At 57.1% G+C, this 26,005-nt stretch overlaps 1 long non-coding RNA gene across 1 annotated transcript; it reads right to left on the bottom strand.

Annotated features, from left to right (window-relative positions):
* Positions 1-7,881: 7,881 nt before the first annotated feature.
* On the bottom strand, positions 7,882-23,029 carry LOC116797533. Its single transcript, XR_004360677.1, has 3 exons — positions 22,948-23,029; positions 8,831-8,903; positions 7,882-7,965 (listed from the first exon to the last, which is right to left on the bottom strand). It is a non-coding gene; the product is annotated as an uncharacterized LOC116797533 (long non-coding RNA).
* Positions 23,030-26,005: the final 2,976 nt, after the last annotated feature.

The following is a 26,005-nucleotide window of genomic DNA, read 5'->3' as shown; positions in this document are numbered from 1 at the left end:
ACCCGACCAGCAACGGCCTTATTAAAACATCAGACAGGACAGAAAAGCAGCGGGAGAGGGGCCGGCGGAGTCAATGAGCCGTGCTGGGCAGAGCATCCCCGCCCTCCGCGCTCCCAGCCCCGCTGGCTGCTGCGGGAGAGGAGGGAGTGGCTGTGTCCAGGTTGGAGCAGAAGGAGAACACGGCTGAGCTCTGCTTTCGGGAATTATTTTGCCCCAAACAGCAGGACAGCGCCCCGGGGAGAAGGTTCCTGCTGTTCTGGGTACCTCTTGTTGCAGAGCATCTTTGGCAAGGACGATCCAGGTTGGAGCAGCCATCAGTGGGGAGACAGGATACACCCCCAGCACTGTCCTTCCCAAAGAGCCCCCAGGACCCCTGAGGAGCCCAAGTGTGAGAGGGTGCAGGGCAGGTACCTCAGTGTCCTGCACACCCAGAGTGATCCATCAGCAGAGCTCACCAAAGCACAGCTCCCAGGACACTCATTTCCAGCTGAGAGAGAGCAGGTTTAGATTGGATATTAGGAAGAAATTGCTCCCTGTGAGGGTGGTGAGGCCCTGGCACAGGTTACCCAGAGAAGCTGTGGCTGCCCCATCCCTGGAAGTGTCCAAGGCCAGGTTGGACAGGGCTTGGAGCAACCTGGGCTGGTGGAAGGTGTCCCTGCCCATGGCAGGGGGTGGAACAAGATGGGCTTTAAGATCTCTTCCAATCCAAACCATCCTGTGATCCTATGACAGCACCTCCTTGCCCCTCATGGGGGTGCACAATGCCCAAAGAAAACACACCGGGTTGCAGAACACCAACATTTGGCACCAAGCTGCACTTTGCTCTGGCTTCCAGCCTGAAAGCCCCTGCGTTTGCATTTTCCAAGAGCCACCATTCCTTACCCTTCCCTCCTTCCCTGGCACAGCCAGCTGGGATGAGGGATCCTGGGAGATGGGGGGGATGGGATGGGGTGGGGTGGGATGGGATGGGGTGGGGTGGGATGGGATGGGGTGGGGTGGGATGGGATGGGATGGGATGGGGTGGGATGGGATGGGGTGGGATGGGATTGGGGTGGGATGGAGTGGGATGGGATTGGGGTGGGATGGAGTGGGATGGGGTGGGATGGGATGGGTCCTGCCGTGCTGGAAATGAACCCAAACCTCAGTCCTCACCCCAAACTTGTCCGGGGTGAGGGGAAGTGCTTCACAGCCAATATTCCACCGCTGAAGGAGACTCCCCGAGCCCGTGGCTCACTGGCGGGCACAGAGCCATCAAAGCGCCCATCAGGGCTAAGCGGCCCTGACAGCCGCGGCGCGGGGACAATGGGGCCACAGCACTTATTAATCATATCCCTCCCCACCGAACCCGGCCCATCCATCCATCAGGCGCCTCGGGCTCGGGCTTTGAATTCCCCGAGCGGGGCGATCCCAGCGCTGCCCCAGCGGGGGACCAGACGGAGGGACACGCCGTTGCTGGGGCGACGCTCGCCGCCGATTTCCTGTTTCCCCAGATGTCGGCCATGTGTTTCCATGAGAGCCGGGATTGTCCCCAAACCAGATGGAGCCACGGGGCGCTTTTTCCCGGGCGCTGCGGCAGCTGCGGCGGCCCCTCCGCACAGATGTTGTGGTGTGTCCTCCTGCAGCTCCCTAAGGAGGGGCAGAGGAGGGGCAGGCACTGAGCTCTGCTCTCTGCGAGCAGGGGCAGGACCCGAGGGAACGGCTGGAGCAGGGTTGGGTTGGATACCAGGGAAAGATCCTTCCCCCAGAGGGTGGTTGGGCACTGAACAGGCTCGCCAGGGCAGTGGGCACAGCACCAAGGCTGCCAGAGCTCAAGGAAGGTTTGGACAACGCTCTCAGAGACATGGTGTGACTCTTAGGGATGGTCCTGTGCAGGGCTGAGGTTTGGCCTGGATGATCTTTGTGGGTTCTCCCTTCCCCCTCAGCGTATTCGATGATTCCAGGATTCTATCCCGGGTGTCCCTGTAACCCGGTGGCCGCTCTCTCTCACTCTGCCCGTCCTTCCCGACCCATGGGGTGGCACAGGAGGAACGAGCAGGTGCTTCCAAGAACCTCCAGAACACCCTGACTGCTCACGCAGGTCTCTGTCTCACCTGCCGATCTCCAGCTGAGGGAGCCACAGAGCCCCGGGACGGGGATACGGGAACGTCTTTCTTCACAGCTTCCACCTCCAGCAGGACTCCGGATATCCATTCCATAAAACCTTGGGCCTTTCTGAGAAACTCGACGTCTGATCCCTCCAAGCTTCAGCCCATCTGCACCAAGCAGCCCAAGGTCAGGCTGAGTAAAGCATCAAAGCGTGGCAGTGTGAGGCTGACTAAAGCTTTTGCAACACGGGCATTAATTTTTCCCTTTATTAATTTTTTTCTTTTTTCGGGTCCTGGGACTTTGGAACCATTTCCCTCCACGTGCTTCAGACACATGCAGAGCACATGGATGGGAAATCACACATGCTCCCCATATGGAAGGCTCCCCAGGGAGAAGAGGGCAGTCCAGAAAAACTGGGAGAGCGCTGCCAGTGCTACTGTTCCACTCACTGAGCAGGGCTACGGCCTCTGGAAAGCTCATGGTGAGGGACACACAGCCTGGGCTTGTGATTGGGTTCCACCTCCAAGCTCCTGTTTTGTTTCTTCCCTCTGGAAGGACGGGATGAGGACTGGACTTCCCTCTGGAAGGACAGGCTGCTCCACGCTGATGGAGCTGGGAAGCTGCACAGACTGCCTGGTGCCAAGCCCTGTCTGCTGGAAAACCACTCCTAGAAAAGGCTGGCTTCAGGCAGTGCTTGGTCTCTGCTGATGGGGACAAAGGAGGCTCATTTGCAGCCCTGAACAGTGTGAAACGTGGGTGGGAAGCAAGCTGAGGAGCAGGCTCAGCACCCAGCACAGAGCTGTGTGCAGGCAGAGGTGTGTGAAACTTGGAGCCATGGGATGGTTTGGGCTCAAAGGGACCTTAAAGATCATCTCATTCCACCCCCTGCCATGGGCAGGGACACCTTCCACTAGCCCAGGTTGCTCCAACCTGGCCTTGGACACTTCCAGGGATGGAACAGCCACAGCTTCTCTGGGCAACCTGTGCCAGGGCCTCCCCACCCTCCCAGCCAGGAACATCTTCCTCACAGCTCATCTAAACCACTCCTCTTTCAGTTTGAAAACGTGCCCCCTTGCTCATTATCTGCCCATATAAAAGTCAGTCTCCCTCTGTTTTATAAGCCCCCTTTAGGCACTGTAAGGGGCTCTAAGGTCTCCCCAGAGTCTCCTCTCTCCAGGATGAACCACACCAGTTGTCCCACCCCAGTCCTGAGCGGGAACAGAGCTGCTCAGCTGGCCTGGCACCTCCTGCCTGAGGCATCACTCACCTCTCCTCCTCTCCCACAGCCCAGATCCCCCTCCAAAGTGAACCCTCTCCCCCCTGATGTCCAAACCAGGTGGTTCCCAGGTTAAGTGGCCTTTTATGTGCCCGTGGAGCTGGTGGTGTGAGCAGCCAGCCAAGCAGAGCTGCCAGTGCCCCCCTCCCTGGGATTAGGGCCGGGGGACAGGTGGCTAATTCCCCCCCTCCCAATGCAGCCCAGCGACCCAGGCAGCGCTGCTGCTGACCCACGGGCCACAGGAACATGTTTAACAATTTCCAGGTCAGTGGAGGGAAGGAATGGCAATTTTTTCTGCTCCAGAGGATAACGGGAGATGGTTTTCACAGCCCCCACCACAGCCCAGGAGGCAGATTCAAGGATCAGGAGTGTTATCCTTGCCTCCCTTCGCTCTCAGCCCAAGGAAGGCCAGACCCTTGCACGTGTCTGAGTGTGAGCACAAGCCCTGCACGCTGATCCCACAGTGGGAAAGGTCCCACATTGCCCACACACCAACCACCCTGGCCAGGGCAGGGCAGGGGATAAGCAGGGGCAGTGCAGAGAAATAGAACCATAAAAGCATGGAAAAGTTTGGGCTGGAAGGGACCTTAAAGATCAGCTTTTTCCAAAACCCCTGCCACGGTCAGATGCTCCTGAACACCCCACCCACCCAAGATCCACTGCCCCTTCCTCACAGAGCTGACACCTTGGTGGCACCCAGACAAGCAGCTGGTGTTCACATCAGCCCCTGGAGCCTCCCCTCCAGCACATACCTGGCTGTGCTGCAGCTCACCAGGACACAGACCAGGTCCCCTGGCAGGGATTCCTTCAGGTCACATTCCCACGGAGCCCTTGGAAAAAGCTCTTTCGCTTCTACAGGCCCTTCGTGCTCGAGCTGCCAAACAGCAGCTGAGCCTGGGCATTGTGGAGTGATGCTCCTGTGGGCAGGGAGAGCTGAGGGAAGTTTCTTAGAGAAGGGAAAAAATGAAAACAAAAACAAACATGCCTCCCTCTCCTCATTTAGCTTTACTCTTACCCCAGCCTATGCCAGAATGGCTCCGTTTCCTGGGATTCCTGAGGGTCCTGTCCCTCTGGGCAGCCACACGTGAGTGTTGTTATCCTGTTGGCTGTGAAAAAGCTTTGTGACACTGCTCAGCAGCAATAAAACAGGGAGGTCAGAGGAGAGCTAACAAGGGCTGGTCCAGTCTGAGTGAGCTGGGAGGTGACCCTGAGCACCACCAAGCCTTTTCCTAAATTTACTTTGAGGGTAATACACAGCCCCACACTCTGCATCCCTCACTCAGCCCTCAGGCACAGCAGGGCAGGGGCTTGTCTGACCACAGTGCTTGGGTTGGGGGGGGGGGAAATCAAGGGGTTATTCCCACCTGCATCAGTCTGAGGCTGCAAACTGTGAAGGCAGCACAAGGACAGCCCCCTCCTGGCAGCAGCACAAGTGCATGGAGACTCTCTGCACCAGGGCAGGATCCCAGGACAGACATTGCCCGGTTCTGTCTCACGTAATCCTGCTGCTCTCAGCACAGGAATGGGTTTCTTGAAGCATTTTTGGAAGTAGCTGAGCTCAAACAGCACAGCTGCTGGCTTAGGGGGATGGCCTGCTTTGCTCCCCGGGGTTATGGCATCTTTACCTCTCCAACCCCTCTTTCCAGAGTAATGCAGGAAGAGAAAAGGGCACCGGGAGAAGGTGGGAGGGGGTGTGGACACCCCGGGCTCGGTTCCCAGCTCTCACTGACCTGCTGAGCAACCTCAGTTCCCCTGCTCCGTGTGTCCTTTCCCCCCCTGGCACACGGGGATGCTTCGCCCCACTGAGTCTCCTGGCAGGAAGAGCTGGTGGAAAAGCCCCAAACTGGTGGTTCTCCTCCCATGCACTGCATTCCCACACTCATTTCTCTCTTTTTTTAATCCCCCTTTAATGAGATTAAGCGAGAATAAATTATGCAGAGCCCACCCCTCTCTCCTCACCCCCCACCCCCGCGAGGCTGCCCTGCATGGGCTCTAATTAGCATCATTAATAGGGCTGGGGGCAGCCTTGCTCTGTGACAATCAGAGCTGTCAGCCGGGCCTTCGGTGCCGTTGAAGTGTCCCGGAGCTTTTGTCCCCTCTAGGAAAGGAGTCCCCCCCCAACTTCATCCCCTCTTTCCCTTTGTGCCGGGCAGGGCGAGCAGGAGCAGGGAGGAGGAGAGGAGGCTCTCCTTTCCCTGCCCTTTAGGAGGGGAGGCTCTCCTTTCCCTGCCCTTTTCCCTGAGACCACCAGGGGAGAGCCAGGAGTGCCACCACTCCCCTCTCCAGCCAGGTGACCCCCGGTTTGGGGGATGGAATTTTGCCCGGGGCTCCAGGCAGGCGTAAGTCAGGGATGACCGGGAGCGCTGCCTGCTCCCATCCCTCTCCTCCCTGCGTTTTTTTCATGGGATTTCAAGCTCGGCTTGGCCCCTCCAGAGGATGAATACAAGCAGGTGGTTGCTCCTGTGCCCCCGGGGGTGGCACTCGGCAGTGACTGTCCCCAGCACGGCCCCTAATGAGCAGCAGAAGGGGGCAGGTCGGGAGCGGATGTGTTAACGGTTTCTGGTTCAATGGAGGGAAAAATCCCCACAAAGGAAGGTGTACAAATATTGTGGGAAATCTATTGGCCCCTCAATATTTGATGAAGGCCCGGGCCATTCAGGCGGGGTGAATTCCCCAGCAAGGTCTCATTCAGGCGGCATCAATGGGAAACTTTTAATTGAGAGGCACTTCATTCAGGGCCCGGGGGTCATTCAGTGCGAGGGGCTTTTCAGGGAGAACAGAGTGCCATGTCTTTCCAAGTTGCACCAGGGGGAGGGAAAAAAAAAAAAAAAAAAGCCTCTGTTTCCTGCTTCTGAGAGCTTGAATGCTGAGGGCTTTAATCCCCCTCGAAGGGGAAAACTGATTCCAGTTTTTAAAATTCATTTCTCAAATAACAAACCAAAAAAAAAAAAAAAAAGGGAGGAGGGGGAAGAAGGACAAAAAGGGGACTAGGCAAAGGATGGGGATGGTAACAGGGGAGTGCTGCCCTGCAGGGGTGGCTGTGCTGCTGGGAAAAAGGCTGAATGCCCCAGGATGCCCTTCCCTGGGAGGAATCCCATTCCCTTTTTGGAGGAAACCCATTCCCTTTGTGGAGGAATCCCATTCCCTTTGTGGAGGAATCCCATTCCCTTTGTGGAGGAATCCCATTCCCTTTGTGGAGGAATCCCATTCCCTTTGTGGAGGAACCCCTTTTCGGAGGGGCTGGATGCTCTCTGCCAGCTTCCCCCCAGACACCTCCAAGGTTCATCTGCCAGGGAAGCAGGGGAAGAGCAGCATGTCTGGGATTAAGGGAGGTCATTCTCCAGCCTCAGAGGTCGGCACTGACATTGGTCACGTACACCTGGACAGAGAAGGTGTAGGGGAAGGGGTGGGAAAAAAAAATTCCCAATCACTCAGGGACCCCAAGCCTCTGCTGAACCTTTTATTGGGGTCACAACGACCCCACAGCAGCTCCCTCACTTTGTCCTTTGACCCCCAGCAGCCCAGGAGGTGGGGAGGATGGCAGAGGGGTGCTCATTTGGCAGGAGCGTTTTGCTTTGCTTTTCAGTCTTCTCTCTCCGTTTTTGGGGGTGGGAAACGCCAGAGGTGGTGGCCAGTTCCCCTTTCTGAGGCACCTGGGAGCAGCCAAAGGGCAGGACAGAAACCTCTCCCTCAGAAATGGGGGCCAAAGGGACAGGACCGGCCTGCCTGTGCAGCCCCAAGCTGCCTGAGGGGGGAGGTTGGAGCTCTGATGCACACGAGGAGGCAGCAGGAGCCTTTGCTTCGACTTCGATTTGAGAGGCAGCAGCTTCCTCCTCCCAACTTGCTGCGGGTGCAGAACAGCGCCAGGGCAAGGAGGGGGTTCAGCTGCTCAGCCCTGGGGTCGGGATGCCCAGGGGAGGGGGGTTCACACCCCACCAGTGCTGTCCTTCACTGCCAAGGATCCGCTCCAGGCACGAGCACCACGACCCCGGGGAAGATGCTCCCAGGGACCCTCCTCCCGCTGGGATGGAGCTGGTTTTCCTCAGCCCTCCTTGCACCAGGGCAAGGTCCCTCCCTGCTCCCACGTGCCCAGGGTGCAGCTGCAGGCTCTGGAGTGGGTTTGGCCCGGGCACCCTGTGGGGTGTCACGCAGCAGTGATGGCACGGGGACCTGGGCTCCGTGGGGCTGTTATCCCTCCTCCCCACTCATCCCTTGATTTGAATCTGACACTTTGCAGTGTCAGAACCCCCATGTTTTCCAGGGGCATGGAGGGATATGCCCTTCTCATCGCTCTGGATGCCCCAGACCTGAACACATCATTTAGACACCGTGCTTGTGGGAAGAGCCAGACGAGAAGGTCACGGGAGCTCGCGGCTTTTTCCCCCGCTCTGATTTTCCCCAAGGGTCCCTTCTGGGACACACAGCACCCTTTGCATGACCTCCTTTCTCATCCCTCCCCCTCCCAAAGCTATAACAAGGCGTTGCAATAAGTTACAGCGGCAGCTGGGTTTAAAAAAATGTGCTTTTTCTGAGGCCAGAGCGTCATAAACCCACAATAGGCCGGGCTGAGGGGGACACCCTGCCCCGCCACTCGGCTCCTCAGCCTGTAAAGAAAGATGAAGAAGGAATTAAAGAGCTGTTGGAGGGAGGGACACTCCTCATTATGTCTCCTACGCCGCGGTTTCCAGGGAGACAGCTCCCGGTGCCGCATCCCTCTCCCGTCCTGCTGCGGCCCTTTGGAAGTTACAGTAGCGGCGGCTGCTGTTTTCCCTCTGTTCCCAGCTGTCTGCCAGGCGCTCTCCCAGGGGCTCTGGCCCAAGGTGGGCCTTGACACCATATGGAAAAGGGGGGAAAAAAAGCCTCCTGGTACATATGAGGGAAGGAGAGGGAGGTGGAGTTCACGTTCCAGCCTGGAGAGGCTGGGATGCACTGCTGGCCTCAAGTACGGATAAACTGGGCTTTGGATTTTCTCTATAAAAGCAGGGAAGTTGCAAAGAAGCTCAGGAATATCTGGGGAGTCATTAAAATGCCCGTAGATCAGATCATGTGCTCTGATATGTGAGGGTTTTTTTTGGAAGGATAGCCAGTGGGAAGCACACAGCAGTGTCCAGTGAGCCAGAGCTCCTCCAGCAAACGTGTCCCAGCTGGCAGCAAGGGAGGGACAGTGCCCCAGGAGTCGGAGTCAGGGGTCCTGCAAACTCTCTCACCCTCCACATCCTCACTGCATCTGTGCCAAGTGCACCTCTCCATGTTTCTGGATGTACAGGAAAAGACAAGTGAGCCTTCCAGGAGCCCACGGACGAGGAGTAGGTCACGTGGAATCACAGGATGGTTTGGGTTGGAAGGGACCTTAAAGGCCATCTTGTTCCAAACAACCTTCCACTTTAGGTCTCACATCCTATGGGAAAGGTGTAAAAGGGCATCCCTGTGCTCAGGAAAACACTGAAAGGCTCACAAATTTACACCCACCTGAGTTCTGAGCGTGCTGGTTCGAGCAACAACAGCCACCAAGTGCCTTTTGCAGGCAAATCCAGGGCCCTGCCTGAAAACACAGAAAGCCATAAAAGGCATTAATTAAATGTTAATTAAGTGTAATTTACAGGGGTTTTTTTGTTCCCTCTGGGTCCCCCCAAGTGCCAGTGCATTGGTTTGAGCTGCATGGGTGGTGGTATTCCAGATGCCTGGAAGCAGCAGAGTCACCAGTGGTTGCTGGTGTGTCCTGGGTTTGGCTTTGTATCTGTTCATGGGGAAGAGACATCCAGAGTTACAGCTGAGCTCTGACTCCTCCATCACATGCAGAGGCTCAGGAATATGCCCTGGAGAAGGGCAGCCCAGAGCCCTGCTTGGGATTTATTGCTTACTGCTTTGGGGGCTGGAATCTCCAGCACTCACTGAAGGGGGGGAATCCTTAGGGGGATCCCAGGCAGCCCCCACTCCCTCCATCCACCCCTGGCACCTCTCCTGCAACTCCCACGGGGAAGAACCACAGCTCCCACCCCCTCCATCCACCCCTGGCACCTCTCCTGCAACTCCCACGGGGAAGAACAGCAGCTCCCAGCCCGTCCAAGCAGAGCACAGGATCCCCAGATGGTCTCCCAGGCCGATTCCTTCACACCTGAGCACCCATCAGCTCGTGCATGAACACCCATTTGCACACACATGAGAGCCCAGCAGCTTCGTGCATGGCCACCCAGCTAATTTATGCATGAGGGCCCAATTAGCACACGCTCAGCACCTGATTAGTCTCATGCAAGATCGCCCAATTAACTCGTGTTTGATTGCTCCATCACCCAACGAGTTCACAAGTGAACTGTCTGCTCCCGACTGGAACAGGGGTGGGTGCACCCCGGCGTCACACCTGATCACACCCGATTAATTAATGCATGGGTGCCGAGTTAATTTATGCACGAGCATCACATCCCTGCGTGCATGAGCGCCCAATTAATTCATGCATGGCCGGCCGATTAATTTATGCATGAGCACCCAATTAATTTATGCACGAGTGTCCAACTCCTTCATGCATGAGCACCCAATTAATTTATGCATGGACACCCAATTAATTTATGCAGGAACACCCAATCAATTTATGCAGGAACACCCAATTAATTTATGCATGGGCACCCAATTAATTTATGCATGGATGATCAATTGATTTATGCATGCACGCGCAATTAATTTATGCATGGGCACCCAGTTACTTCACACACCCTCTCCTGAGAGGAGAAGTTTTGCTGAGTCAAAAGCTGAGCCATGGTGGCCACCAAAGGGGTCACTGGAAGGAGAATAGGACTGAAGGGTGACAGCAGAAAGCCACTGGAGGAAAAAAAGGTGCAGGGAAAATGGAGTTGAAGATACTAAAACAAGGAACAACAAGAGAGGATGAAGGAGAGAAATTCAGGCGAGGAGAGGGGGGGATAAAGAGCTGTGCCAAGTGTTCCCCATCTTGTCCTGTAAGCTGATCTGGTGGAGGCAGGTATTTACAGGATGGGCTCAGCTTTCCCAGCTTGTTCCCAGTCTTGGCACAAAGGCCACGAGTAGACGGAGAAGAAGGGCCAGAGAATGGCAACAGGGCCCATGAAAGCCCCCGACAAACCCCATTGAGGTGGCGGCCCTGTTCCCATCTGTCAGCAGCCACTCAGTGAAAGGGTGTGAAGGGGAGGGGGGCAGGCGGTGTGAATCAAGGGCTGACACAAAGAGGAAGAGACTGATTATGCTGTTATTTCTCCACTTTCAAACCCCATTAGGGGACATGCCGGGCTTTTCTCAGGGTCTTTGGGATGCTTAAGCTGCCCATTTAGCAGCGGGAACGGTCCAATTAAAAGAAAGACAAAGGAGGAGCCCAGCCTGTCTTAATTGAAATGGGTTTCAGTCTAATGAGGATTAGGTTCAAGAACAGACCTAAGGGAGCAATCCAATACCCATTACCCTCCTGGACTGTACCACCGCGGGCTGCTGGCCCTGCTGCCGGCCTTTTCACCAGCACACAGCCTGGCACGACAGCCCGGGGTGGTGGCAGCAGAGCAGCCCCTGGCCCACAAGGAGGGCAGCTCCTTCCCCAGCCGCCGGCCCCGGGGGCAGCAGCCCAGGCCTGCAGGATTCGCTCTTGCCCGGATATTTGGAGGTGAACATCCTGAATTTAGCCATCCCAGCGCTGGACACGCTGTGCTTAGCAGGGAGGAGGGCAGGGGGCTCCAACAAGGAGCGCTACCCACCTCCTCTTGCATCCTGTCAGCTCCCCCTGAAGCTTCTGGGAACCTCAGTAGGGGGCAGTTGCTTTGGAATCTGGAATTAAAAGTTGGAAAAGACCTCTAAGATCACTGAATGCAACCGTGAACCCAGCATGGTGTTCATCACTGAACCATGTCCCCAAGTGCCACCTTCACAGTTGTTTAAATGCTTCCAGGGATGGGAGTTGTTTAAACACTTCCACCACTGCCCTGAGCAGTCTGTTCCAAAGCCTGACCATCCTTGTAGTGAAAAAGATTTTCCTAATATCTAATCCAAACCTCCCCTGGTGCAACTTGAGGTCTCTCATCCTATCCCTTGTTCCCTGGGAGCAGAGCCTGACCCCCCTCCCTAGCTCCCCCCTCCTGTCAGGGAATTGCACAGCCAGAAGGTCCCCCCTGAGCCTCCTTTTCTCCAGGTTGAGCCCCCCCCAGCTCCTCACAGGATACTCCAGACCCTTCCCCACCTCCTTTCCCTTCCCTGGACACGCTCCAGCCCCTCAAAGTCTTTCTTGTCACAAGGGGCCCAAAATTATCCCAGGATTTGAGGTGGTACCTCACCAGTGCCCAGCACAGGGGGACAGTCACTGCCCTGCTCCTGCTGGCTGCACTATTTTGGATACAAGGCATGGGCCTCTCCCACCAGGCAGAGGGAGCAGCAGGGACACCCCAAGCCCTCTGCCACACGGTGCCACCCCAGGATCCCTTGCCTGGAGCTGCCAAGCCTGGTGGTGTGGGAGAACCCCCTGCCCAGGGGGCACTTCCACCCCCACACCACCTCCCAGAGGGCTTCTCCCTTTGGTCTTGTTCCTGCTGCTGCAGCACTGACCCCAGCTCCATCCCCAGTGCCAGCTCCATCCATCCCCAGCCCCAACTCCATCCATCCCCATCCTCAGCTCCATCCCTGTCCCTGACTCCATCCATCTCCATCCTGACTCCATCCATCCCCATCCTCAGCTCCATCTCCATCCCTGACTCCATCCATCCCCATCCTCAGCTCAATCCCCATCCTGGCTCATCCCTTCCCATCCCTGGCTTCATCCCCATCCCCGGCTCCATCCATCCCCATCCCAGCTCCATCCCTCCCCAGCCCCAGCTCCACCCATCCCCATCCCAGCTCCATCCATCCCCATCCCAGCTCTATCCAACCTCATCCCAGCTCCATCCATCCCCATCCCAGCTCCATCCATCCCCATCCCAGCTCCATCCATCCCCATCCCAGCTCTATCCAACCTCATCCCAGCTCCATCCATCTCCATCTCCGGCTGCATCCCTCTCCATCCCCATCCCCGGCTCCATCGCGAGCGCCGGTGCCACGCGGGGGCACTCGCAGCCCGGCCACGCCGCCAGAGCGGCTCGGGAACGGCTCGGGAACGGCTCAGGGGGTCGGGCAGCCCCGCAGAGCCCAGCCCCCGATCCCAGCCTGGGATGAATCCAACCCCCCGCAAGCCGGGAGCGAGCTGTGGCCGGCCCCGCAGAGGGACCCCGGTTCCCAGGGGGTCCCAGGAGGTCCCAGGGGGTCCCCGCCCGGCCCCGCCGGGAGGCTGGAGGGAACCCTCAGCGTGGGATGATGCAGCTGCTTCCCGCGTGGGACCCTCAGAAGCCGCTTGTGTTCTCATTGCGTTCCACGGGGAGGGGGTGGCCGCAGCTCCCACCCGGAGAGGGGCTCCTGATCCCGGCTGGAATGGGGCTGCTCACACACCCTGTGCTCGTGGAGCCCCCGGGGAAACTGGAGCTCCCCTGCTGATCCCTCCCTGCCCGCTCAGGACAGCAGCAGTTCGTGGCTGGCAGGAGCTGATGCTCTCCAACCACAATAAGAAGGGCAGAGCCACTTATTGCTGATAAGTCACTTCATTCTGCTGGTCTGGAGCAGCGCAGGTCCCACACCGGCAGCGGCATCACCAGTGCCCGAGCTGAGCATCTCAGAGCTGCTCCCTCCAAAGCATCTGTTCCTCTCATCCCACACCTCCCCTTCCCCACACCTGCCCCTCCATCCTCTCCGCTGGCAGCTGCCGAGTGAATTTGCGAGGACCCAGAGCTCTCCAGAGCCTCAGGAAGCGAGGCTTTAGGGATCATCTGGATTCTTGTGCGCTTCACCTCTCAGCTGCCAGGAGCTGGGAGGCTGCGAGCAAGCATCGGGCTGGGCAGCCTGGGAGGCAGCTGGGCTGAGGGATGCATGATATTTTCCATTTTCTCAGCTGAATTACGAGCTCCAATAAATAACGCTGGAAATCTCACATAGAGCGAGCGCTGGCCTCCCAGGTATCCCACGGTTTGAGTCAACAGAGGTGGAAGCAGGTGGCATTCCCAATCTATCATTTCCTGGCTGGGGGGGGGGGGGAATTTCTTGCAGTGACTGACAAACGGGTCCTTTCTGTTGTCGCCGTTCGTCTCTGTCAGCCCTCCCTTATCAGCGCTTTGCTGGGTCTCTCTCTGCCTCCCCCCAGCATTAATCATTCCGGGGATGCTGCCCACGCCTCTGCTGGAACCAGGTCGTGAAACTCTCATCCCACCCACTTCACCACAACCCAGCTCCAGTCACGTTTCAGCCTCCGGCAAACCCATGTGGGGCTCTGCGGGATGTTCTGGCCGCTCTTTTAACCCGCTCTGCCCCGGGGCCGGCAGCCGGTCCCCTCTGCCCCCGCCTGGGGGGCTCCTGCGGGTGGGAGAGGGCCAGCCCAGCTCCGGGGTGGGCAGGAATCCCGTCCCCACACGGAGCCACCGGCCCTGCCGCCTCCGCCCCGCAGCCAGGCAGGCTGCTGGAAAGGCTGCGGCCAGACTACAAGTGATTATTGTCTCTGCGTGTGGCCACGAAACGCGTCTGAGGCTGCTGCCTGCTAAGGAGCTGCAAACACAGGGCTGCAGGCAGGGCTGCGGTGGAAGAGCAGGCTTGCCAGGACCTCCCGGGGCTGAGAAGGGAGGGAGATGCTCTGAGGTCACCAGTGGTTATCTGGGATAAGGATATGCCAAAGCTGGCAGCTGCCTGAGCCCCCCCCCCCCCCGCTCTTTCTTCTCCCTGTCCTGGCAGTGGGTTCGGGGTCCCAGCTGTGCTGGGAGGAGTGTGCCAGGGCTGGATGGTGCAGGAAGCCTCTGTGGGTGCAAAGGGGCTGCTTTAGCACCCAGAGATCTCTGCCAGTGAGAAAAAGTCACAAAGATGCAAAGGGCATGCCCAGAGGATCCTCTTCCCCCTTCCCTGGTGGGACCTGTGTGTGACCTCCCTGTTTTCTGGTGACCTGGCAGCTCTCTGTGGCCCCAGCACTTCCTCCTGTCCTCCTCAGGGGAAAATCCCCTCCCTCAGGTCAGGGGATAGACAGAGGGAGGGAGCCAAGGCATTCTCACCTGGGCCTGGGCCCCCTCTGGAGTGGGAGCTGGAAAATGAGATTAAAAGTAGTGATTTGCTTTCCCATGCTGAGAGGAAAATAGGGACAAGGGATTAGCCCCAAGAGTGAACATGTCACACCACACCTGCTGCCACATGGCCAGCAGTGCCAGAGCAAGGGATGGGGCCAGGATTACCCCCTCATCCCAGCCCTTCCACCCTCCCACTGGTGGGTCTTGCACTCTGTGGTCCCACACAGCACAGGGCAATGCCACAGAGTTTCTGGAGCACGACATTCCTGTGGTGCTGGACACTGGCTCCCAGAACATCCACACTGGGAACAGAGACTCTGGGACAGGCTGTCACAGCACTGCCTCCTCCCAGCTCAGGATGAAGGCTGGAAGGACAAAAATACCACTGAAGTGGGAGGAAACACTGAATTTTAGACTCTTGTGCTGCTCCAGGGCTGAATGGAGCCACAGATGCAATTCCAGGCGAGCTGGGTCCAGGTCACACCCCTGTGGCCCAGGCTTTGCTTGGGACAGTTGAGGGAAGCAAGGCTCCTGATGGCAAAAACACTTTCATCACATCCCTGATCCCAAATTCTTCTCCTGCCTATTTATCTGGCCAGAAGACAGGGCCAGCAGCATTCCCAAGCACACGGGAAGGCCTGGATAATGTCTCTTTCCAAAGAGGGTATCAGGCTTTGCATTAAAATACAGCAAGAAGCTGAGAAAGGGCAATAAAAGAAGATGAATGATGTGCAGGTGCTGGCTGGGATCCCCTGGAATGAGCTGCACTAAGTCCCCAGCTCCTCTCACCATCCTGTGTGCTTTTCCCACTGGCTTCTTTAGTAGGGAATTTATTTTTTTTTTTTTTAAAGTGTGTGGCTCGTGCTCTGAACACGCTGGGAAATTCCATCCTCTGGTCCCACGTTAATGGATCCAGCTGCAAAGATACTGAACGTTCTGGCCCAGGGTTTGCTTGCTCAGATCTGTCTCTCATTTCATTGTTAAACCAAGTGAATTGTGACAGATTTAAAAGTGAGACTCGGAGCAAAGCTTGGTGGGGAAGAACCTGTGGAGGTTTGAAAGATGAGTAGGAAGTAAATGGAGCTGTGGAGCTGAGTTTGTGCTCTACAAAAACTCTGCTTTTTTTCCAGACCTATTTTAGTTCCAAACCACCGTGGGTCACAGTCTCTAAATTATAAGTTCAAACCGAAATTTTGAAACCCTAGGACATGGGAACACAGCATCCCTGATAATATGCAGCAGTGCCAGGTGGAGACACTAAATACTGCAAAGAAATGAGACACTCTGCAGCTTTTCCAGAGCATTCCCATCTGCATTGTCATCACGCTGAGCTCTCCCAGCACCCCCATTTCCCTCTGGCTCATTCCCTGCCTGCTTCCTCCCAGCAGCCGGGAGGGATGCGGGGCTGTTCCACAGGGAGCACACACGGGAGCGGGGTGGGGGGGAGCGGGAGAAGAAGAGTTTTTCCCTGAATTTTCTTAGTAGCAGTGAACAAGCTGGCAGCCGAAATGCAGCTGTGCCTGCTCCAGCGCCGGGGTGAGCGCTCAGGGGAGGTGGTTTTAGCGCCGATTCCCAGCGCTTAACAGCAAAATCCAGCGGATTTTTTCGGAGCAGCCACCGCGGGCAGGATGCGGCTGCCGCGGCGGGGCTGTGGGATGCGACCATCAAAGGGAGCCTCTCGGCAGGGTGACAGTCCCTGCCTCTGCTCCCCGGGGCCTCCCTGTCCTGCCGCTCCGCTCCCTCCCGGCCCCGCACGCCCGCAGCTCTGCCCATCCGCCCCTCCCCGCAGCCCGCGGGCGAGGGCGAGCCGTGGGAAACCCGGCTGGCTGCCCCACGCCAGGGCATCCTGCCGGCTGCAGGCAGCTCCCATCCTGCCACATCCCGGCAGCCGGCGGCATCCGAGGGCCAGACGCTCCGCCGGGGAAGCGGGCACGGTGCCACCCGAGGCAGCCGCCAGCTGATGGCCAAAGCCGCGGATGCAGCCGCGCTCCCGGCTGGAAAACCGCACGGGCTCGGTCCGGCTGCCGGCGAATTAACCCCGCGGGTCCCCGGTGTTGCCCTCAGGGCTGGCACTCGCCGCCCACCCGCGGTTTGCCGAGCAGCTGGGGGGGGGATTATCAGCTCCCGAGGAAGGCGCACGGGGCGGGAAGGGGGCCCTGATCCCATATCGCTGCGGCAGCAGCCCCATCCCTGGTTGCCTGCCAGGCTGGGAGGGCGATGGAAGGGCTGACTCAGCAGCTGGATGGAGCCTGATAATGCGGCGTTATCGCGTATAGACCCGATGTGGCTGATTGTTGTCCTGGCTCCTTTCCAGATCTTGATCCTTGAGGGAGCTGCCGTGACTCACCCGCGGGGCGCGGCGGGAGGAGGTCACACGCTTCCCGCAGCGCGTTCCGGGTGCAGCTTGCCCCTGTTTCAGTAAATGAGTCTAAATTTTATTTATCGCAGCCGCGGTGCGCTGCCTGCCACCCCCCCAGCACGCAGCCGTGCTGTCTCTGCCTGACAGCGACATTCCCAAATGGATGCTGCCACCAGCCCATATTTCAAAGTCGCAGCGCGGGCGCCGGCGGGGGGGGGGTGTGGGGTGTGTGGGGAGGACCCGGCGGCCACCTCCCTGTTTTCATTTGTGCGGGGATGCTGCGCGTGTCCCTGTGTGACATTTATCACTGAGTGAAGGCAGAGCAGCCCCGCGGCACGTTCTCAGCCCTCTGGAGCGTCTCAGAGGGGTCTTGTCTCCTCCCGCACGTCCTGTCTGCTCGCTGGTGGGTGTTTGTCCGGTGGCTGGCTGCCCTCCAGGCAGCGTTTGTATCTTCAGTGGGGAGAGAGACACGCAGAAATAACGCCTGGTGAAAGCACAGAGCCTGTCCGGTGGGATTCCCCTCTCAGGAACTCTCCCATCAGTATGGCACTGCTCCGGGTGTTAAGCCAAGCAGTCTGGAACGACTCCCGTTTGGATACCAACTGGCTGACTGGTCAGGAGCAGCTTTGCTGGGAAATTGGTTCCTCCACACCTTCTCAGAGGGGGCAATGCCTCCCTCTGGACCTTGCACCGCTGAATCCACACCCTGATACCCCTCTTGGTGGCCCTGTGGCTCCTGAGATGCAGCCAGCTTGGAAACTCCCCTGGGATGCCCTGGGGAGAAAACCTTTCCAGGAAGGCTGGTACTCACAGCCCCTTCCCTCCTGCCCTTTTTCCCACGGGCTGAGATGGTTTTTTTTCATGTGCTGAGCACATTCCTGCTGCTTCCTTATCAAATTTCATCTCATCGATCAAAGGGAGGACTGGCAGCCAAGCTCCATTTCTTCTTAATGCATTCCTGGTGGAGGAAAGTGTCCAAGCAGGAGGTGCCCAGCCAGGGCCTCCCTGGTGCCCTGGCTCTGCTCCACACCCCCCTCCATGCCCACTTACTCCTGCATGTGCCAGGTAGGGCAGCTGACACCTCTTTATCATATCAGAGAATCATGGAATGGTTTGGGTTGGAAAGGGCCTTAAAAACCACCTCCTTCCAAAACCCCCTGCCATGGGCAGGGACACTTCCACTAGCCCAGGTTGCTCCAAGCCATGTCCAACCTGGCCTTGGACACTTTCAGGGATCCAGGGGCAGCCACAGCTTCTCTGGGCAATCTCTGCCAGGGCCTCACAGGGAATAATTTCTTCCTAATCTCTAATCTAAACCTGCCCTCTGTCAGTGTGAAGCCATTCCCCCTTGTCCTGGCACTCCAGGCTCCTGTAAATAGTCTCTCTCCATCTTTCTTGCAGCTCCTTCAGGCACTGCAAAGCCACAATTAGGTCACTTCAAAGCCTTCTCCAGGCTGAACAATCCCAGTTTTCCCAGCCTTTCCTCACAGCAGAGCTGCTCCAGCCCTCTCTGATCAACTGGGGTTGCTTCCTCTGGACTTGCAGCTCCACGTCCTCCCTGTCTTGGGACCCCAGAGCTGGAGGCAGCTCTGCAGGGGGGTCTCAGCTCAGCAGAGCAGAGGGGCAGAATCACCTCCCTCGACCTGCTGGTCACATCCTTGCCCTGTGTGGCAGAAGCCACATCCTTGCCTCGTTTGGCAGAACTGCCTGGAAGTGCCAACCCTGGAAAGTTCCTATCAATACAAAATTACTCTGCTCCCTCCCATCCTTTCTGTCCAGCTCCATGTGGGATGCTGAGCTCAGGGAAGTCTAAAGGGGGCTCGAGGCAGTGCTGGCAGCCTGGGAAAACAGGTTCTGCCTCCCAGAGTGGCCTCTGTGAACTGCTGCTGGGGAGGCCACAACCCAACCCCTCGAAGCCCCTCTGGGCTCACTCAGGGGATCTGTTCGGTCTCCCCAAAATGGACACAGCTCCCCAGAGAGCTCTTTGCAAAGCCCATCCCTTTCCCAGCTGGGTCAGCCAGGGTTTCCCACTGCTGCCCTGGGTGAGCCAGGTGCTGGCAGCTCACAGGCAGGAACTTGTCCTCCTGGCCAGCAGAACCTGTCCAGCCCCACGGGGCTGCCTGGCAGGTCAGCAGCTGAATCACCCCCTTTCCAGTTTCGTGCCTGCTGGAGCAAATCTGCAGCACAGGGACCGAGCTGGTCCAGCTTGTTTGAGCATCCCCTCTCAGAAAATCCACCTTTTCTTCTGGGGCTGACACGCCCCTGCACCCCATTAGCCAAGTCACTGGGCAGGGTGTGTGGACTGGGCGCGTGGTGTCCCCGGGGACCTCGGGAAGGGCTGCGCGTGACACTCGGGGCGTGGGGTGTTGCAAAGACATGATTGCAGAGTTCAAACACGGCCCTGGAGACCACAGAGCCTGGAGGACCAAGCTCAGCACCCCCATTATCTCACACCCAGACAAGCAGGTCCTTTACTGGGACACCTTGGAGGCTTCACTGGGAACAGCCACAGTCGGAGACGGGATGCTGGGATGAGGGTGCTGGAGGGAGGAGCTGAGCAGGCAGGAGTGATGGTGGTCCTCACACTCTGCTAAGCATTATTTTGGATAAACCTTCCTAAAGGAGCTTCTCATTCCCATGCCTTCAAGCTGGGAAAGGCACAGGAGCAGCAAAGCATTAGATTGAACAGGACCGAGCATCACAGGGCCCCCGGGCTCTGGAAAACAAACATTGCAGCCCCAAAGCCAGGGCTGCCATTGGGACAGGGGTCTTTAAAAACCTCAAAGAATCAGTGCCTGATAAAATTTGGGAAATGCAAACCAGATTTGGGAGCAAAGGAGGGGGGGTGGAGGTATTTTTGCATCCGGCATCCCAGGGCAGACGTCATTAGCCAGGAGTGGAACCCAGATGTTTGTGTGGCAGGGACAGGAGCTGGGCACTGGCTGTGTGCACAGGGCTTGCCAGGAACAGAAGGAAGGGGAAGGAGAAGGAAAAAGGAAAAGGAAGCTGAGAAGAAAGAAAAGGAAATAGAGAAAAGTCAAACAAAAAGGGAAAAGGAAAAGGAAAAGGAAAAGGAAAAGGAAAAGGAAAAGGAAAAGGAAAAGGAAAAGGAAAAGGAAAAGGAAGGGCCACAGACTCAGTCTCAGTCAATCTGCTGCTGCTCCCCTGCAGAAAGACCTCTCAGGACCCCACTCTGCACAGGTCCAGCCCTTGGGCCACTTTCAGTGACTGCTGAGAGCGAAACTGGCTGTGGGTGGATTTTATTTTGCCTGAACAGGGCAAGATGAGGTGACTCAGCTCTGGGCACTCTTAAAACAGGCATCAGGTGGCACCAACACCTGGTTCCCAGTGCCCTTGGCTGGTCTGGCTGTGGCAGGGTGGCAGGCCTGGTGCTCCCACACCTGCAGTGAGCAGGAAGGGCTGTGTTTCATCCTCACATCCCTGTCAGAGGTGTCAGGTTTGGTGCATGAGGCAGCTGCCACCAGAGCAGCAATCCCAGGAGCAGGGAGCCATCTGTGCCTCTGGGCACCATCCAAGGGCTGTCCCTGTGCCTCAGGCAGCTCCAGCACCTCCCAGCGTGGCTCAGCACCCCCGGGCAGCCCTGATTTTCTCTGCCCAGTCCTTCTGAACTTTTATTGGGTGAGGTGTTCCCGAGGTGGAGATCTGTCTGCCAAAGCTCAGCCACCAGGGAGGTAAGGACCATCCACTCCAGCTCCTCATCGGTCCTGAGCATCCCAAGAGAAGCCTGGAACTCCCTCAGGGCAGCTGACAGCGTTAGTCATGTGTTGCAGAGAGCAGGGAAATTGGTCCTTCGCCTGGGAAAGGGTTCGCAGGGAGGAGCTGATGGGAAATAATGGCTCTAGATCGCTGTGTTTCACGGTGAGGAATGTGTGCTTAGCACGTTCACCAGAGCCCTGTCCTCTGGGAGGAGCTGGATCGCAGGTATCAGTTGTGAAAGCAATTAGCAGTCACTGCCCGATGAATGAAATCCCTGAGCACCATCAGCGTCCGGAGTCCCTTCCCTTGGTCCCCCGGTTGATAACATTGTGCCAGGGCCGCCCCTGCTGATGGCCCGTCCATTCACCCCCTCGCTGCCCGGACACACAAACAGGAAAAAGGTGGGGAAGGCACTCATCCAAAACTGGGAGCAGGTGTGAATTGAAGGGTTTAGGTTTCTCCAGATAAGCTCTCATCTCCCAGAAATGTTTTGCAGGGAGGCAGAACGGCTTTCAACAGCTCAGTCAACCCCTGGTAACACCCCCGGGCAAGGGAAAGGTGCAGGTTCCCTCGAAAGTGCCCGTAGTCCAAACTCCACGTCCACAGAAAAGGCCAATTGCAACGTGTGAACTGCTAATTTGTTCTCAGTGGTGCAGCCGGGGAAGGAATTCCAGCTGAATAAAGTCCTTTCTGCTCTGATTAATTGTCCCCCCCTGGTTATGAACAATACAGAACAAAATAGGGATAATATTCATGCTCGGGAAAACCGGGAGGACAGTCACCCAAACGCTGCCATTAACGAGCCCGACTAACCAAAGCTGGTCCTGAATGCATGAAAGTCGCGGAGGAAGTCCTGGGAGGAAGGAATGTCCCCTATTAGCCAAGCTCCCAGCGTCTGGGGCATTACAATAGCGGAGCGATTCCTCGCTCCTCACTGCCTGCTGCTGCCCCGGGTTCAGTGAAATGTCAGCTCAGCATCGACAAACTACAAATTACCAGAGGGCGTGTAGCTCTTTCAGTCCCACTGAACCCTATCAACGGGGAAATAATCGTGTGTCCCCCCGGCTGGCTGGGATGGAGGCACATCCCCGGCGGGATGGACCCGGACCGCTGCCTCCTGCTCCAGGCGAGGGAGGAGGGAGCAGCCCCACCCCGCCACTGCCTGGAGAGCTGGGAGCTTCCCCCTCCCCGGCAAACTTTGCCAGGTATTTCCCAACCTTTCCAGGTCTTTTTTCTGACTTTAATGATTCCGTGAAACGCGGGGATGGGAGAGTCAGCCTGGAGGAGCCCACGGCCAAGTGGCAGCATCTCCAGTGCGGGCTTCAGTTCCTTGCCCGGCGTCAGGAGGGAGCAATTTAATGTGCTTTCCCCCCCCCAAAAAAAATGTTCAGGCAAACAGAAAGCCCGGTGTGACTTTTGCCCCCCTGCCCCAGCAGCCCTGGAGCTGACACAAAGCTCAGTCTCACGAGGACGTGGCTGGAAAGGGTTTGGTTTTCCTCGGTCCCGAGATACTCTTCGGTTTAATTTCTCCAGAGCATTTGTTTCAGAAGCTGGCAAATATTGGGAAGTGGAATAATAGGGCAGTGATAGCTGTTTGCTGGTCCTTGTGGGGGTGCTGGGAGAGCAAACCCACTCGTGATGTTCCCAGGCCAAGCAGATGCTCACTGGGGCAGGTAACAGAGGGACAGACTGGACAGCTCGGCCAAAATTATCAAGCATTCCCGCAGATGTGGAGTCCCTGAGGGACTGAAATGGTGCCTCTGGCTGTGGTTACCCCCAGGGCACGTGCCCATGGGTGGCTGTGTGAGGATTCCAGGCAGCCAGAACCAGAGCAGTGCCCCTGAACTGGGTAATGGAAGTGCCCGATTCAGAGCACCCAGGGTAGCTCTCAGGGCTAAGCAAGGCTCCAGGCAAGGAGCTGCTCTCATCAGGGAAGCAAAATACGCTGGCCAGGGTGTTGATACACTTATTTTGCCATTGTCCCTGCAAAAGGAGTCGTAGTGCTTCCCTGCTGCTGGTTTTAAACTAATTACAGTCCCTTTAAAGCAGGAAAATAAAAGGCACTCCGTTTACTGGGAAGCCTGGTAGCATTTTACAGTCGCTGAGCTTTTAACCACAAACCCCCATTTCTGCTGCCCCTTCCTCAAACTGCCTGCAGGCTCCGACCTCCACGGCAGGGGAAATATTCCCAGCAGTTGGGAAGGGGTGCAAAGATTGGCCTTTCCTTTTAAAGGCTGGTTTTCCAGCACGTAATCTTTCATCCCGTGTGTCCTCCCTGAGCCAGCCCCTCTCCTTGCCCTCACCCATTGTTCTGAGCTGGCTGCTTGTTTTCAAGAGATGCATTTTTAACCGATTGCTGGTATTTCCCCCCCCCCCCCCCATTCACACCCAAAAAGTGCTGAGCTGTCTCTTTGCTGCTCTGGGCTGTGTCTCACCTGATCTGTTCCGGGCCTCTGGCTCGCTTGGGGCGTGCAAAGGGATGATGTGGGTGGCCATGGATGTGTGATGCTGTGACATCACCCACGGGTGTAGGGCTGAGATGTGCCATCCCCAGGCAAGGAGCACAGATGTCCCTGTGTCCTCCCAAGCTGTGCAGTGGAAGTGGCACTTGAAAGCTGGGAGCAAGTTCTGAACTTGCAGGTGGTACCTGGCACGGGCAGGATCAGGCTGAACATGACCCAAGTGGTTTTCTCAGCCAGTCCTGCTTCCAAGTCAATATGGCAACACATCCCTCACTGTGTTTATGTTGTCTGCCCATTTTGCTCCCTATTCCAGCCCTGACACAGCTACAACCATTCTGGAGACCTTGGACAAGAGAGCAGTCACTGGCACGATGCTTGAGCAAAGGCAGAAGGGCTTTTCCCATATTTTCCCACTCTTCCCTCTCCTCTGACCCTTGGAGCCAACTGGTTTCAGTTCATGGTCACTCCCAACCTTGTATTGATGCTTCTGCTACAAGTCATTGTGGCAAGTCTCTGGAGACCCAACCCTTGCTGCTCACCCTCGGCAAGAAGGAGAAACCACCAGCGGCGTTGGGAAGGGAAGTGGGAATGGGAAGAGAGTGGGAATGGGAAAGGGAAGGCTTTGTGGGGACTCTGGGGAGCTCTGGTCCAGGGCGTCCTCCACGCAGAGAGGGCTCTGCCCGCAGCATTCCCACGAGAACGAATTTTCCGTGCCGAAAAACGCCTCAGCCTCCCCTCCCCGCCGCCCTCTCCCCTCTTTAATTGGTTCGCGAATGTTAAATGCTTTGGCTCCGCGTTTCAAACCGCTGTCTGGCTGCCGTCGATCCCCGCCTAACCCCTCGGAGTTCCCCGGGGCTCCCGGGCCCCTCCGGCTCCCCCTCTTTGCCATAGCAGCGATCCCCCGCGGGCAGGGCCATTGTGTCCCTCTCCCCCGAGCCCGCAGCACCTGGAGACCTTCTTGTAAAAACTTCATTTGCTGGGGGGAAAGCTTTGATTAAAACAGCCTGGCGGGAGGCTCCCCCCGCTCTCTCCCGAGTCAATATTGGTTTTGGAACAGATGGGGGTGACGACAGGCCCGGGGGGAAGCGGAGCAGCCAGCGCCGCAGCGCCGGCGGTGCCAGCGCCGGAGCGGGGATGCTGTGCCTGGATGCCTCTGTCCCAGCGCCCGGGGAGTGGCAGGAGGCCCCTTAGCAGCACTGCCGAGATCAAAGTGGGGCAGCCACGGAGAGGTGGAGCAAGCCCCTGTGTGCCTGGAAACCTCCGGGAACAAAAGCATCAAAGTAAATCAAATGAAACTAATTGAAGTGCTTTAACATTAAATAACGAGGGGGGGGGGGGGGGGGGGGAAGAGAGGCTTTCATGAAACGCCAGCTTCTTCCCGTCAAAAAAATAAAAAAAAAAAGTAAAAAAAAAAAAAAATCCAGGGACGTGCTTCCAAGAAAACCAAAGGGACAAGCCCCAACAACAACAACAACAACAAAACCCCAAACCCAAACATCTCGCACAAAAGAGGCAGGATGATTCCGGCTGGGTGGCTGCACGGTCCCTCCCAAGGCGGATGGAGGCTGCAGGCAGCCCGGACATCCCAGCACGTGGCTTGTTTTCCCAGGCTGCTGCAGTCCCTGGGATGGGGGGGGAACACCTTCAGCTCACTCCGGGCACTTTGCAGGTGGCAGAAGGATGTGTGTGGCTCCGGTGCCCAGCTGTGGGATGCTCCAGGAGATCCTTGCTGGAATGCAGCACAACTCCGTGCTCCACCTGCCTGGAGCCATGGCTGAGCCTCAGCTCTGCAGGGCATGGGCCTCTCGGGCTTCTGGGCAACCCTGAATTTGCAACACAAAACTCTGAGAGGTCTGATAATTGCTGGGACTGAAGGTCCAACCTGGGCTCCAGAGGTTCCCAGGACAACCACAGCAGGACCATGACTTGCTGTTGCTGGAGAGCAAAGGGAGAACTTTCAAGGACAGGGCTTGGAGCAACCTTGGGCTAGTGGAAGGTGTCCCTGCCCATGGCAGGGAGTTGGAATGAGATGATCTTTAAGGTCCCTTCCATCCCAAACCATTCCATGATTCTGTAATTCCATGACTTGGCACAGCCACTCTGTGCTGACAGGGAGCAGAGGGCTCCAGCTCACCTTCTCCAGCAGCAGCAAGGATGGGTGGACACTGACAGCAGTTTCTCATCCTTCTGGCTTGGGCTTTGCACGTTTGCAGTTGCAAAGGCAAAAGGGAGAGTTGGTTTTCCCTCTCTGCTCCCTGAGAGCGGGATGTGAGCTGGATCAGCTGAGGGATCTACACCAACAAGGTCCCTCTCCCCTCCCTGATCTCTTGGCTGCTGAGCTCTCTGCAAAGCACCTCCTTTCTCCTTCTGAGAGCCCTGGGAGGCTGGAAGAGAAAGAAGCAGCAGAGATGGACCAGCCCGACCCCGCTGAAATGTCCTTGTGAGCCGCTGGCGAAACGGGATTGTGGCCATGATGAAAGAAACCCACATGAAGACAATTAGACTAAATTATGTCCAGTCACAGAAGACAAGTTAGCAGGGAAATGGGAGGCAGCCCGACTCCAGCCAGGCTCAATGTCTGGCTTGCCCCATCGCTGCCACTCATACATCACCGATCAAGGGAAGCCCCTGCAGGTTGTTTTAAACCAGGGCCAGCAGGAGGTTGGGCTAATGAGTAAAATCTGAACATTCCTCAAATTTCCCATCCATCCCGAGCGAGGGGAGGGCGAGGGAGGGGGATGGGGACAAAGTGCTTCTCTCTGGAGAGAGGCTGATCCCAACAGAGGGACAAAATGCTTGTGCTGAGACCGGGGAGCTTCTAATCCCAGGGCTGATCCATGCCAAGCCATGGGGTGGTAAAGATCTCCTCGAGATGAGGACACAAACCCCCTCCCTTTTCCCTCTCTCCCTACGTGGAGTCCAGTCTTGCCTCAGCTCTGAAATCAAACTGAGGGGTGGCTGGGAGACGCCGTGGTGGGAGCAGGATGCTCTGTGCCAGCTGGTTTATTCTCCTCCTTGGAGCATCTCATCC

This window comes from Chiroxiphia lanceolata, chromosome 22, assembly GCF_009829145.1.
Source record: "Chiroxiphia lanceolata isolate bChiLan1 chromosome 22, bChiLan1.pri, whole genome shotgun sequence".
NCBI classification, from domain to species: domain Eukaryota; kingdom Metazoa; phylum Chordata; class Aves; order Passeriformes; family Pipridae; genus Chiroxiphia; species Chiroxiphia lanceolata.
The sequence above is the reverse complement of the archived record's forward strand: the minus strand, read 5'-3'. Positions and strand labels throughout refer to the sequence as shown.